General features: G+C 47.6%; 1 protein-coding gene across 2 annotated transcripts in view; it reads right to left on the bottom strand.

Annotated features, from left to right (window-relative positions):
* PRR5L (proline rich 5 like) overlaps window positions 1–13,978 on the bottom strand; it is a 102,689-nt gene extending 88,711 nt beyond the window's left edge. The window contains exons 1-3 of one of the 2 annotated variants that reach the window (XM_040557258.1): window positions 13,731–13,978; window positions 11,917–12,030; window positions 6,982–7,102 (exon numbers count right to left, since the gene is read on the bottom strand). The gene's annotated coding sequence lies outside the window, so the exon portion shown is untranslated. The remainder of the gene's footprint in view (window positions 1–6,981; window positions 7,103–11,916; window positions 12,031–13,730) is intronic. The other variant, XM_040557257.1, reaches the window with a different exon arrangement.

Here is a 13,978-nt window from a genome sequence, read left to right as displayed (position 1 = left end):
ACGTTTTTACCTTGTCCTCAGGGAAGAAACAAATTAAAAACCTTTCCTATGCCTAAAAAGAAAGAAAGAAAGAAAGAAAGAAAGAAAGAAAGAAAGAAAGAAAGAAAGAAAGAAAGAGAAGCAAAACTAAGTAAAAAGTCTAATCAAGGTGCACCTGTCATTCTCATTTTTTGTCCCAGTTTGCCCAGCACCTCTTTAGACTGCAGGTTCTCTGAGGCAGAGACCTTGTCTTCATAGCGTGCCGCTGCTGCCCCCAGTACTCCCATCAATAACAACAAGGATCCTGTCTGTTGTTTGTGATGCATCAACAAGACAGTTCAGTTATTTCAGGATCAGATTTCAGGCTTTCTAGTTGCTTGACACAGCAGTGGTCTTTTATCTTTTGCTAGATAAGTAAGACAGATCTATGCAGTGTAATGGATGGATTGAGTCTCCAGAGACAGCTCACGGAGCAGCAGTCCCATTTTCAGAGGCATGGAACCCTTTGGTTGGAACTTCAGATGCTTCTGATAGACTTGCGATAACCCTCCCTCCGGGCTCAGCCAGCCTGCAGGATCAGAAGGGGTCCCAGGACTATTCCCAACGAGAGAAGTAATTTTTGTAGCATTTTTGGCTAAAACTTCTTCCTCAACACCTCCAACAAATCATTCTCTATCAAAATGCACTGTCATCCTCCACTCCAGAGCAGACCGCACTCTGGCAGTGAAAGGACATCATCCTATTTCAAGAATTCAATAATAATAAATGCAAAGTACCAACATTCAAAAATAAAAAAAAAATACACAGACTCTCTTAACGCCTCCATTGAAGCAATGAAAAGAGCTATGAAGTCTGCTAGTGACTGAAAATGAACTCGACTTTCAGGTGATGAATTCAATTTATTGGTAATTCTCCAAAGAGAGGGAAATAGCTTTGGGGATGATGACTGCATACCAAATAAATACCCCGGTCACTAATGATCCTCATCATTAAGCAGAGGCAGCTTAACATTAGCAGGCGTTTGGGGAGGGAGCACCATCTAGCACAGGGCTGTTCTGATGGCGGGCACGGGTGCAGCTCTGGCCCTCAGCCTGGTTTTGCCCAGAGCTCTGCACGCCTCCTGCAGCTCTGGATGAGGGAACAAAATGTGCCCGGGGGGGAGCTGCAGCTCCCCAGGCACATCAGCGGTGTGCAATGCTGGGCCTGGCCTTCATGCAGGACTGGGGGACTTGATGTCACCTCCGGGGCCTCAGGAAAACTGCAGAGGGCAGCCTTGGTGGTAGTGGAAGTGCAGACTTCTGAGCTGCGTGCCTGTCTCTGCCGTGGCTCACCTGATCTCTCTGTCTCCTGCCTAGCAGGTAGAAAGCCAGTCACACCTATTTTAGGGGAGATGGGATAATTAACCAATCTGCTTGGTATTAAGCCTCTTGAAGTGTGTAGGCAAAGGGACTTACAAGAGTACTGAGCATACTGCCAAGAAAAAATGTCAATGCCAGAGCATTGTGTTCCCTGTGACAGCGCAGGCAGCAGAAATTATTTTCTGCTGCCTACAAAGAAAACAGTGTTGTGCAGAATTTATCACTCTCTCCGGTTCCTTAGAAGCACAGCACCACACAGCTTTGAAAATACAACAGGCTTTGACTCCTGAACTTAAACCTAAATCATTATTATAATGTTCTTCAAAGGAATCGTGTCCTGCTGGGGTTTATAGCTGAGAGCAAGTCTTCACCTCTCCCTGACCCACTTTACAAGTTTGTCCTTCCACCTCATTCATATGGAAAAGCTTCAGAAGGAAGCTGTGAATAGAGGCCACAGTGAAGGAGCAGCACATTTGTTTGTTTCGGAAGAGGCCCCGTTTGCCTCATCTCAATTTCAGACCTTCCAGGTAAACTGGCAGCTGCTTTCAGCAAGCAGCAACCATCGAGATGGTTCTCCTGAATACAGCCTCTGCTCTTCTCCCTACCTCCAGTGCTTTTTGTGCTTTGGCCTTGCCCTCTCCTTTCACTTATCTGTGACTGGGGAGATGAATTGGCTGGGTTGTAAGAAATTTTGTGTATCTGAATTCTCCTGGTACTCCTGCCTGTGATGCATGTGCCCCTGCAGAGCAGCAGGGGCTGTGGTGCCTCCGAGTGCTCTGAGCCTGGATGATACAGATTGACTCACGGGCAGAAATGTCATCCACACAGCTAGGTCCCTGTTGCCCAGGGTGGTTTGGCTGGAGCTGCCTGGTTTCCTGCCCTTTGCTGTGGGATTTGCTACAGGATTAATCTGTCCTGGAGGGGGGTATAGCCTCAGCAGGCCTTTGGGAGGGGCCTGCAGAGCCTGCAGATCCAGCAGCACCTCAGTGGTGGAGAAGGGCAGGGACCTCACAAGGTCTCAGCCATTCTAGGTGAAACAGAAATACAGATTCTTTTTTTTTTTTCTGAAGTCAACCAGGGACTTCATGATTGCCATTTATTGCCTTATTAACCCACTTTTATTACCACATTTACAATGTTTGGAAATCCCACACCTGGCAGAGAAAGGCCTGCAATGAACCAGTTATGCTCAGGTGTTGTCCTTTATTAGGGCTGGCCCACAAAGAGGTTTATGGGTCCATTACTATCCCCTCGAGATCTATTGTGTCTCGACTTGGGCAGAAAATGTCACAAGCTCTTTTAAAACCTTGATACGGCTCCTCAGACTGCTTCTGCCTCTCGTCCTCCCCTCACGTCCTCGGGAGCGCTCCACCAGGAGCCCCAAGCACATCACAGAACAGACCAAGCCGCCTCCCCGGCTGCCCTCTGCCCTGTTGCTAGCACATTCGTGGCGGTTTGGAGCCTGCTCTGAGGGCAGTCCTGCCACTGGGACCAGGGACTTGTTGATGTTAATCCCAGCTTTGCACGTCTGTGCCATGACTGCGGTCAGCACGGGGCTCTCGGCAGTAAGGGAGCGACAGCACCAACGCCGCTCTGATTACCACAGCTTTCCTTTTAATTGGCTCTAGGAGCGTTAAAGAAAAAAAAGAGAGGGAGGGATGAAGGGGAAGGATCAATTTTACTACACTTTGTGAGCAACGAGACAGAAGACATCAGGCAGTCAGCCCAGCGATGGCACGAAGGCTGAGATTTGGCCTACACCACACTGCTATTTCAAAGCACATTCGTAGATTGCTAGCACCTGACCAAAATTAGACTTAGACAAACCTTTGGCTTCGAGGATCGATACCTATAGATCGCCAGAAAAAACACAGCTAGTATTAAAAATATACCCACTAATTCTAGCCTGCCCCTGAAAGGTCAGATCCCCCCGAGGCACGCAGTGCTGCTAGGCGCATGCAGAGGATGCATCTGCGCCCATGGGTTTCGGTGCCTGGTTCAGTCAGCTCTGCCTCCAGCTGGTACAGCAGCAGCACGAGCTGGGTGGCAGCTCAGAGACAAGTTTTTGACACCAGGAGTTGGTATTTGCAATTTAGTGGGCTGTAAGCAGGAAGGTCTCCAGATAAGACCATTAACTGCTGCATAAGGGCTTTTGTGCCTAGCTATTAGTTGGCAACAAAATTGTGCTGGTTCTGATGCAACAAGCTTTAATCCTGTTACGTTATCAACTGTATATTTCTGGGTTTAAACATTCCCAGTAGATACAATGTCCTTGAAAACTCATAGTCTCGCTAATTCCCAACGTTTCACTTGAAAACATAATCCTAAATATCACAGCGACCAATGGCCCCAGCATCCTGCATCCACTCTGGGACCTTTTTCTGTTTGGTATTTCCTACATGATCACAATCCACTGATCTAGCCTCAGCAGCGCTGTTAAGAGACCCAGCACAGTGCTGCTGAACCTGGATGATGGATCACCCTAAAACCACATACCCTGACAGTCAAGGAGACAACCAGGGAAGAAATACCTCAGGAAAGGGAAAGTCTTTCAGAAGAGCAGTAAGAAGGAAAGGGCACAGCAGACACTGTCACGCACCTTAGTTTGATTGCAAACTGAGACTGCTCGTGAATGATTCCTTAAAGAGTAATGTCAGTAATGTCAGAGTAATGAGCTTTAAGCTCATGAAAATCTCCCGGTTCAGCCAGTCAGCCCACCACAGTTAAGTAAGCAATCACATCAGCACGTTTTGTATGTTTGATAAGCACATCACTGCAGCGGCATGGCGTAAGGGAAACAAAGAACTAAAGCAGAAACAACAGTACCCAAAAACTCTTTCTGTAAGACAAAGAAAAGTAATAAAAAGTAACCCACAGTGTTTTCAGAAGAGGGAGCCAGAGAGAATTAGAAACCTGGGAAACCACTTTTGTCTCTCAAAATGAACTGCCTCTGACATGCCTCATTCAGACAGGACCTGGTTGGGTTGGAAGTGCCAGGTAAGGCCATGCTGTGTCTCCTGAATGGCTGGGGCTGATTTGCCTCACCGCATGCTATGTTTTAACATGTTTTAATAGAAAAGGATTCACAGGAGGTGAACCCACTCAAAGCACCCAGGCACCCACTCTGCAAGTTTCCCAAATTCAAACCCTGAACTAATGTTTGCAACCACCATCCATCCCAGCAGCCAGCTGGGCTCAGAGCTCTGCAGCACTCAGAAGACAAGATGGAGTTTGCGTGCATGCCACCAAGCCCCTGTTGCAACAAAAGCTCCTCAGCTTGTATGAACAAGCTCCTAGAGTATGCCAGGGAGCCAGCTCTCGTATACCAACATTTTGCCTTGCACGCTCTGTCTCCTGCTGAAGATCTGCAGCTCTGCGAGTCTCTGCCAGCGCTCCTGCCCTGCAGGTGAGTGGCAGCCCAGGGCGACAACTGGCTCAGCCCAGGGCAAGGATCACCACCTCTGCGAGCAGATCCCCGCGGCTTTTGGTGCCTTCAGCTTTATCAGGAGGAGCCAGAGAACATCAAATGTGATGGCAGCAGCATGAGTGGGCAGCAAAGGCCAGGAAGCACAGAAAGGTTTTGGGGAATCTGGGGATGGAGAAGTCAGCGTCTGGTATGTAAAACAGCCAATTTCAAGATTAACTCTCATGGGATGCGAAAGGCCTCACAATTAGCTCCAACGCTCGCCTCAGGCTCATCAGCCAATTTTCTCATCTGCTCCTGCACCCACACACTGTGCAGTCCCTGTTGCTTAGAAAACACAGCAGGGGGGGCGGAGAAGAGAGGTCTTCCCTGGTCACACACATTCTGCTCACAGGGACAGCACCTGACCTGAAGGGGATGTGGAGCCTGGATGCAAATACGTGGTCAGCTCAACTATTTCCAGCTTTGTGCATAAATTACACGTTACAGAGCAAAGGTACTTGCAGGTCTTGGATTCACAGCCCTGTAATTTTGGCTCTGCAGAAAAAGACTGAACATGGCAAACATCAGCAACAGAGCAGAAGGAACAGATACGCTTCTGAGTTGGTGAGCAGGAGGGACTGATGCTGGGGTTTTCAGCTCCGCCTGCAGGAGCTCCCACCGGTCAGGCACCCAAACAGGACCCTGTGGTTTGGGAATCCAAAGTAGTAAACATGTTTTGCCCTTTTGCCATCTCACTCTACATTGCTCGTTTGTACGTGCTTTACAGTGAAAGGGTTAACTTGGAGGAAGAAGTCCCCCGATACCCTCCTTTGAATGTGATGGAAATGTCGAGTGACCCCTCTGGTCCAACATGCTCACTCAGACCAGAGGCTGCTTCCTCATTAGCAACAATAAATTCAAAGCAGATGGGAAAATTGCGCTCCATTCTCTGATCCAGCTTTCAAAGTCCTTTGATTTCAGAATCCCTCAGCTGCTCTTTGACTTCCCTCGCCTGTCAAATTCCCTGGCAAGATTGATAGGGTCTGGACAGGGGGGACATCAGTGCAGATTCTGGTACCGGCTCTCTCCCCTGCTGAATCTCCCACATCTGACCATGTTAATTGCAGCTCCTCTCTCTGCCTTTGATGTAAAGATTTGCTTTGATTTTTTCCTATCCTTCTTCCATCACCAGTTTATTACAACACTTTGCAAGGGTCAATGGCCAACTCCTTGCCATGTCTGCATAACTTCCTTTATAAATAAACAGCTGCCTGTGTGTCACGAGGCCAGGCTAGAAACTGCTCAAAGTTACTGAAAGGTTGCTGAGAGAGAGTTCTCTGTTTTTTCCACACCATAAGCTGAGAGGCATGAATCAAGGGAAAGTTTAGAAAGAACAGCAAAACAGCACCTAAGCATGGAAGTCTCTCCACAAATGACTCCCCAGCAAATGTACCACGAGGACAGGGTCAGTGGATGAGCGTGATCTCTCATCTCTCCACATCAAAGCTGGCAGAAAGCTGGGCCGATGGTCTCCACAGACCAACTCCAGCAGGAGACTGGTAAAAGGTCATTTCTGACGCCTCTTTCTCTGCGCTGGTATTAAACACTTCCCAACCCTGTGCCCCTCTACTTTTTTAATTATTATTATTAAACAAAGCTATGTTCCCCGGTCGCCAGCCTGGATCTGAATTTTTAGCCAATTTCTACTTGTCCCATCCAGGCAGTGGGAGAACAAATGATCCTCTCCCTCTTTTCAGCAGCCTTTTACATGTTTGAAGTTTCCTCTCATGCCTCCCCTCACAGCGTCCGAGGCTGCTTGAAAGGGCACTGTGAAATACAACCGGTCATACCCACCTGATTAACAACGCTCCCTCCACTTTGACACTGAACGAACTGCAGCCTCCCAAGGGTTAGCGTTAGGATGCAGCCCCAAGTGTTTCTTGTCCAGCCTCTCCAAACACACAGCAGGGTTTACCCGCACAAACCATCACGTTTTAACCTGTGTGCCATGTAATTGTTAACAGACACCTCCTCTCAAAGGCACTGAGATGAGAAGGTTTTACAGAGAGGACACTCAGAAACGGAGTGATTTACATTGGCCACAGCTTTACCGCCTTCCTCGACTCCAGCTCAGCTCCCAGGCCCACTGCACCTGTCCTATGGACATCCTCCAAGCCTCTACCTCAGCAAAAGGTTTTTGGCAGCACTCCTCTCTGCACCGCAGAGGCTCCTTCTCACCTGCAATCCCAGAGGGCAGCCACGCATCCTTGGGGAGCTGTGCAGGAACGCTTCTGGAAGACTGGAGAGGTCCTAGCTGTCCTGGAGTCCTTCTGCCTGGCCTCATCCCTTTGCAAAGGCTCTGGAAGACCACAAAAAGGTTTGTCTAAGCAAGACAAGCTTAAATGAAGAGGTTAAAAACCACTGCACCACACCCAAACCTCTAGGAAAGCCTAGGCAATAAAACCAGCCTCAAATAACATTATCTGGAGGTTTTACCATACTCAGAGCTGGTGAACCAATTGTCTTCTAAAGCGTAGCAAAATTCACTTTTAGGCATTACTGTGATGATTCCCTATCGTTTCCAAAAAGGTAGCAACACTTCTTACTAATTGACGGCTACTTGGATGCCTCAGCTCCCACTGCGCTGCACGTGGCAGGCAGCGAAAGCAGGGGTAAATCGGAGACCTCGCTTTAGCTAAAAGCAAGCTCTCTTGTCTCTGTCAGCAGTATTGGGCTCACGATGCACAGATCAGCAAAAAGCTAATTCCTTGTAATGAAAAACAACCGTGTCTTAATTGTGTTTTGGCCTAGACATTCAGATATCCCGGTGCTCGATATCACAGCTTTTGTCCTCAAAACCATGGCAGGCAACCTAAGTTTTTACACAGCCTGTAGGAAGGCAGAGCTTTAGCACTGGTGTATTCAGCGTGCACAGGGCAGCAGCACCCTTTGGAACACACTTTGCAATTCCAAAGCCCGTGGGTGCTTTCGGAGATCTCCTGTTGTGATCCCTCTTCTCCAAGGGGCACACAGACAACGCGGGCAACTGAAACGCCAGCCAGGATCCACTGGTCCTGTCCTGCTCCCACAGCTCAGGCTGTGGCTCCTCTCTCTGCCTGTGAGATACACCAGGATAAAAGCTGGACCCGTCACTTCTTCCTTGCTTTCACAGAAGCTGAAATGCTTTAGTTCTCTGTAAGGGACTGCACAGCAGTCTGTGTGATTTCAAGCCACAGCTAGCTTGTTGTTTCAGTTCCCTCCAGCGAGAGCAGTGGATGCGTGTGCTGAGGACAAGAGGAATTTGCTCTTAAGTTACATATTTATTATTCGGTAAACCTAGCAGAAAGCACAACGTGATACTAAAGTTTCTCTGCGAGAGTGAGCAGCTGTCACAGTTGTTTTGGCACAGAACTGAGTTGCAGCAAGCTGGGCTATCAGGGCAGCCGGGGCTCCTATTTATTTCCGCTGTGGGAGACGTGATCCTAACAATTTTAACGATCAGAGAAAAGGGTGCAGGAGGAAACCAGGGAACTTGCCACAGAGCAAGGGAAGGTGCAAGGTGATGCTTCCAGGCAGGCTGCAAAACTGTCCTTTGATGATTACGGAGGCGCTGAACAGGGCTCTGCCTTCCTCCACCCTTCAGGGTGCAACGAGGCACCACAGACACAAGGAAGCCTTTTGTTCACAGCAAACAAAAGCCAAGCAAACAAAACAGATTTCTAGTCCAGCAGGACAGAACAAAGAAAAATTTGGCTGTGTGCTAATGAGGGTGCTGCGGAGACTTCAGCCAACAGAAGAGAACAATTAATTTTTACTGCATGTATCACAATGTCAGATGCTGAAATAACAAAGCTTTGGAGATGTGCTTGTCTTGGCTATTGATTTGCTTGTCACCCTCCATGTAGCTGAGTGCAGATGAGGGAGGGGGTTAATCTGTAGCTAAACATACTTCTAAATCTCATTCTTTCCCTCCCAGCCTTAGTAGCTACGCCTGAAACAATGGTGTCACCTCTCCTCTTCCCACCCTGAGGAATTTCATCGTAGTCCGAGTGAATCGCTTGTAACTTCCCAAAGTGCCCGGCAGCTCGGTAAGGTAACTGCCTCCAGCACCGTGGTACGGGCCAGCAAAGCGGGCTGCAGTGAGCTAGGAAAGTGGCCATAAAAGGGAGGTGCTCCATTGCTCCAGGAGCACAACCGCTGAGGGAAGCAGCTACAGCATCCCTCACGGGCTTCCCCACTGCCATGTCCTGCAGTCTTAGGGCACAGTCCACTACCTGCTTTTACTTTGGACCTGGAAGTAAGTAAATTATTTCTTCTTGTCATTCTGCCTCCTCACAGAGACTTATAAATCTTAATACATAGCTCATAAAGCGCTCTGCGGTCTCCAGAAAGTAGAGCTGGAAGGCCAACGCGTTGCAGCACCAGCCTGCCTGCTGGCACGGAGCAGGGGCAGCCCAGAGATGGTATGGAGGGAGTAGGAGAGGGGAGTGAATGAGGCAGCCAGCCCAGGGGCCATGCTCTCCCAGCCCTCTTCTTGACTCCAGGAGAAAGGTGTTCTGCTTGCTATAACACAGTCTAATATTCAGAGGATCGCAGTTTTAGCATTTGCCCCAGGCCTCCCAGAATCTCTAGCACAACATTTCAAATTGCATTAGTTTGGCAATAGAGGCAAACAATTTTTTCCCCCCCCCAAGGCGATGCTCAAAATAGAAAGTAAACAAATGTCATTGCTAATACACGCAGCCCCCAGGACAGCAACGAGATGCACAGACACTGCCTGACCCCCGTGCTTGGACAAGCCTCTATTTCCCTATCTATCACCCCAACATTTTCAGGACAAAACAAAATGTCTCTTTTTGAATATCAGATTATGAAAGATTATCAAACACCTTCCCACTTGCATGCTGGTCCATTTGGTGAATAACACGAAGAGTGGTGGTGGTTTGTTCTCAGTTTTCCATCGCCTTCCTTCTCCCAGCCTCCTGCATAATTTGCTCTGTCTGGCTATTTCAAAGCACATCTTTATTATGTACTTTTACTCTATTCAGATTGCCATCTGTTTGTTTCATTAGCTGCCTCATTTGTGGGGTGGATGTATTTAGCAGGGCATTCAACATTCAAAAATTAATAGCCTTGGAACCAACATCATCAACTGGAAAATAACAAAGTGCTATTCTTTGACGTTTTTCAGAGACCCGCCTAAAAGCAGCCCAATGCCAATTTCTCGATTCTTTGCCCTCCCCTTTTACCTTTAACTGAGAATCACTGCTCGACTTGCAGACCAAAGAAGAATAAATGCTTCACACATTTCAAAGACAGGCTGTTAAATAACCAGGCTAATCCTCAACGGATTCACTTATTTATCCAAGTGTTCAGCTCTCAAAGAAACACGATGTTACTACTGGACACCATCGCAGAATCACCAGCCGCTCTATCCCACCTTCAGTGGGGTCAAACCTAGCAGAGACTGCTCTGGGCTGGCGGTTCACAGGCGGGCACACATTTGATTAACGAGAGGGCCGTCACACAGCCCATGTAGAAAAACGCACAATGCCATAAAATACGCAGGCACAAAAAGGGGAGCGTTTTTCAGCCACAGTACCAGTGCCACACAGAAGACGAAGGATCATTTTTCTTGTCTCTACCAGGGAGTGCAAGGTTGCGGGGACATGATGGCAATTCATTGATCTAGGAAAAGATCCGAGTCATTTCTTGCTGACCCAGATGGAGAGCAATGAATTCAGCTTCATGTCCATGTGCCCCCTTGTTCTGTAGCACAGGATGAAAAATAAACCCTGCCTGAGGAGGAAAAGGAGACTATTGCATTGCATTTGATTATATTGGATTGCATTTGATTAGTGAGGGCAGCATGACTGCCGGGGAAAAACAGAGATCAGGCAGATGAGAAGCATGAAGTGGCATACAGTGATTTGTTTCTTCACTGGGCCATTAACTCAGCAGTAACCATCCCAGATGTTTTATAGTTTTAGATCCTGGATTTGAAAGGTTCTTCCTTAGGCTGTGACTCCTAGACTCACCAGACTACAGCCAAAGCTATAATTTCCTACTGGATAAAACAAGACACTTGAAAAACACAAACACGTCGTAACTAACACGCTGATAATCAGCCTGAACCCAGGCTTCTTACAGAGAAGAATACTACTACTTCTATCTGCACGGGCCACTGACTATGAAAAATCACTGCATTAAGACAGGGTAAGCGGTGCCTCCACCCCCAGGGATGTCTGGTGCTACCAAGCCATAGCTGAAGTACTGCTGGGAGAGACTTCTTCAACCTGCTGCCACTGAAGAGATGACACTTGCTTCCTTCTTCCCACTGGCCACCTAAAGACATGACAGGCAGGGTATCTCTGGTGGGACAGGAGAACCAAGAAGCTGGTCAAGTCACAGCAGTGCAGGAACCCACACCAGCTCCATTGCCGCAAGCCAGAGGACAAAACCTGTCATACACGAGGGTACAAAATCCATACAAGACTGCCTCACCCCCTGTTGCCATAGAACCACTGGCAGACGTTGGGCTGTGAGAATGTCCCAGAAAAGTTCAGTGATGGCCTTTATCTGCTTGAGTTACCTTCCAACAGCAGGGCACTGCCCAGCAGTCCCGTAAGCAGATGTAAAAGGACTGCAAGGGCAGACCTCAGTCCTCAGGCTGAGCACGTGCTGAAGCACCAGGTCTTCACCACAGGGCAATGCAAAATGGAGCTGACAGAGATCTAGCCATGGGCCCAAGTATGACAAGAAATTCTTCAGGGCCTCCTTCATTAAACTCTCAGACTAAATGGAGATGGGGGCAGACAGACCCAGTGACATTTCCCTAGCAGAAGAGAGAAGGCTCCCCACCGCCTCTTGGGGCCCTTTGCAGGCCTCTCTCTGTTTGGCTGGCGGTGGGAAGTCAGTTACTCTCCAGAGACTGCAGCACGTGCTTGGTTCATGACAACATTTCATGTTTAAGAGCAACAGCTCCAAGCTTTTGTTTGAGATGTAACAGCGTTAACACCACCTAAATCTTACCTCTCCCGCCCTCCCCCTCACTTCTTCCCCCTTTCCCTTTGGATCTGTCACGGTCCATTTGGTAAAGGTGAACCACTTCACTTCTGTTCAAGGGGGTACTTGAATCCCATAACATGGCAAAGGGCTTTCAGACTGGCTTACCCCATGGCTCAGCTACCATACGCAGTCAGTGGAAGAGGAAGATGCCTGAAACCCTCAGTGGGAAGATATCCAGCAGTCCACAATCTCCTCTCATGCTGATCTCATCTCAGTGACCTGAAAAATAAAAATTCTAGGAGTGATTAATTACTTAAAGGCTTTCTTACTTCAGAAGTAGGGCAGAAGGTCAAAGTCACCATCGAAAGACAACTCAGCACAGCTCAGCAGGACAAGGGATGAACCAGCTACAGGTGATTGTCTAAGCTCAGTTCTGCCTCTGCTTCCACTGAAAATAACGCCTATTTCTTCAAAAGAACATGAAATCCTCAGATGTGCCTACGCAGTCACGCTTTGTGTCACTCGGACATCACGGCCAGTACCTGAAGCTGCCGGTGTCACCCAGCACACTGTGTGGCAGCACCAGCCGTGCGTGGGGCCTCGTTACCAGCAGCTCCGTGGGGCCCTGACACAGCAATACCCACCTCAGCCCTCACTGCTGTGTGCCACACAACGCACCTGACCTGCGCTGGAAATTAAGTTCCTCTGCTTGCTTTATCAGATTAATATACACAAAAAAAATGCTATTGGCACACTGGCAGGCTTTTAATAATGAGTAATAGTTGCAACTGAAGCTTGATTAACAAAGGGAAGGGTTAATGTCAGCATCTCTGTGACTGAGACTGCGAGCAGAGATTAGGGGAAACACCCATCGTATCCCCAAGCTCCTGCCTGCTTCATCTTTCTTTTAAACAGAACCTATTTTGGACAGTATTAAGGCAATTGGGCTCATTAAATTTTTATTTTTTTTTTTCTTTGTTTTTTGCAGACCACAGATTTTTTTTCTTCCTCCAGTCACCATCACCATGGGAAATTAGCTCCTAAACTCCTCTTAATTCATTGCTCGTAGTCTTTAATGGCCTCGATCTTGCAAGGCTTTTCATTCATCCAGCCACCACCAGGCCACGAGAGCACCAGGGCGCTCCCCACCATGCCCCTTCCTCCAAGCAGAGATAAGAGCGCAGCGATTTTAAAAGCAGGAGGTGAGATGAAAGCACCTGCTTCAGATCAGACACCGCTGCCATTCCATAATTAACTTCACCTAAATTTTCAAAGGAAGAAAAAAAAATCCAGAAATCATTTCAAACCACTCTCTCCCCAACATGTTAGTCATCTCATTCTCACTACTGGTATCAAGGAAAGAAAGTAGGTACTTTCTTCTTTTTCTTAAATAATATCACCAAGCCACCCTTCAAAGCACTATCTTGAGCTCATTTTTCAAATGTCAGCATAAAAGACAGCCAGGTCGCTCTCTGCTCTCTGTAGTTTCCCATATCACTTTGGGCTACCTATATGCTCGGGTTAAAAACAACACCTCTTCCTTCTACTTCCCCCTTGCTCCCTTCCCAACGGCGTAAAGCAAAAGCTGGTGGTGTTAGTCATCTGACAAGGTGTTGCTACAGCCCCTGCACGCGTAACCCTACCCTTCACACACAAACTGCAGTTTGCATCTATATCAGCATTATTTATGGCACGCCACTTTCAATACACCCTAGCTCCCTTCTGGGAGATGTTCACAGTCCACATATTTGTTAACCTGTGGAAACCTCCCGAAATACCTACTCAGGATTAAGTGGAAACTTATTCTAGAACGGAAGCCTCCACACACAGAGCTATACAGAATAACTGTTTCAATAAGTCTGCAAATATAAATAATGCAAACAAGTACCTAGAGGTTAGAAGAAAATACAGAATTTAAATTTTTGTTTCTACTGATGCCCTAATTTTTCTGAAAAAAGAAGAGAACTTGAAAGAGTTACCTGCAGGTCCAGACTTTCCTTTGTCTTTTTTCTTAAATTTGCAGGTGATACACTTCTGTAAAACTGAATGGATTCAGAAGATTATAAATGGATGGATAAGACAGCACACCCAATGGTCAGGAGGCTGGATCTTGGAAGATGACAGTTTTGTTGTTCCCAAAACCAATCTTGATGTCTGTCCTTGTTTCAGATGTTCTCACTTACGAAAGAGTGCAAATCTTTCTCACACCCCTGCAATGGAGAAAAAA

The sequence above is a fragment of the Cygnus olor genome, chromosome 5 (assembly GCF_009769625.2).
Source record: "Cygnus olor isolate bCygOlo1 chromosome 5, bCygOlo1.pri.v2, whole genome shotgun sequence".
Lineage (NCBI taxonomy): Eukaryota > Metazoa > Chordata > Aves > Anseriformes > Anatidae > Cygnus > Cygnus olor.
This window is presented reverse-complemented; position numbering and strand designations above follow the sequence as displayed.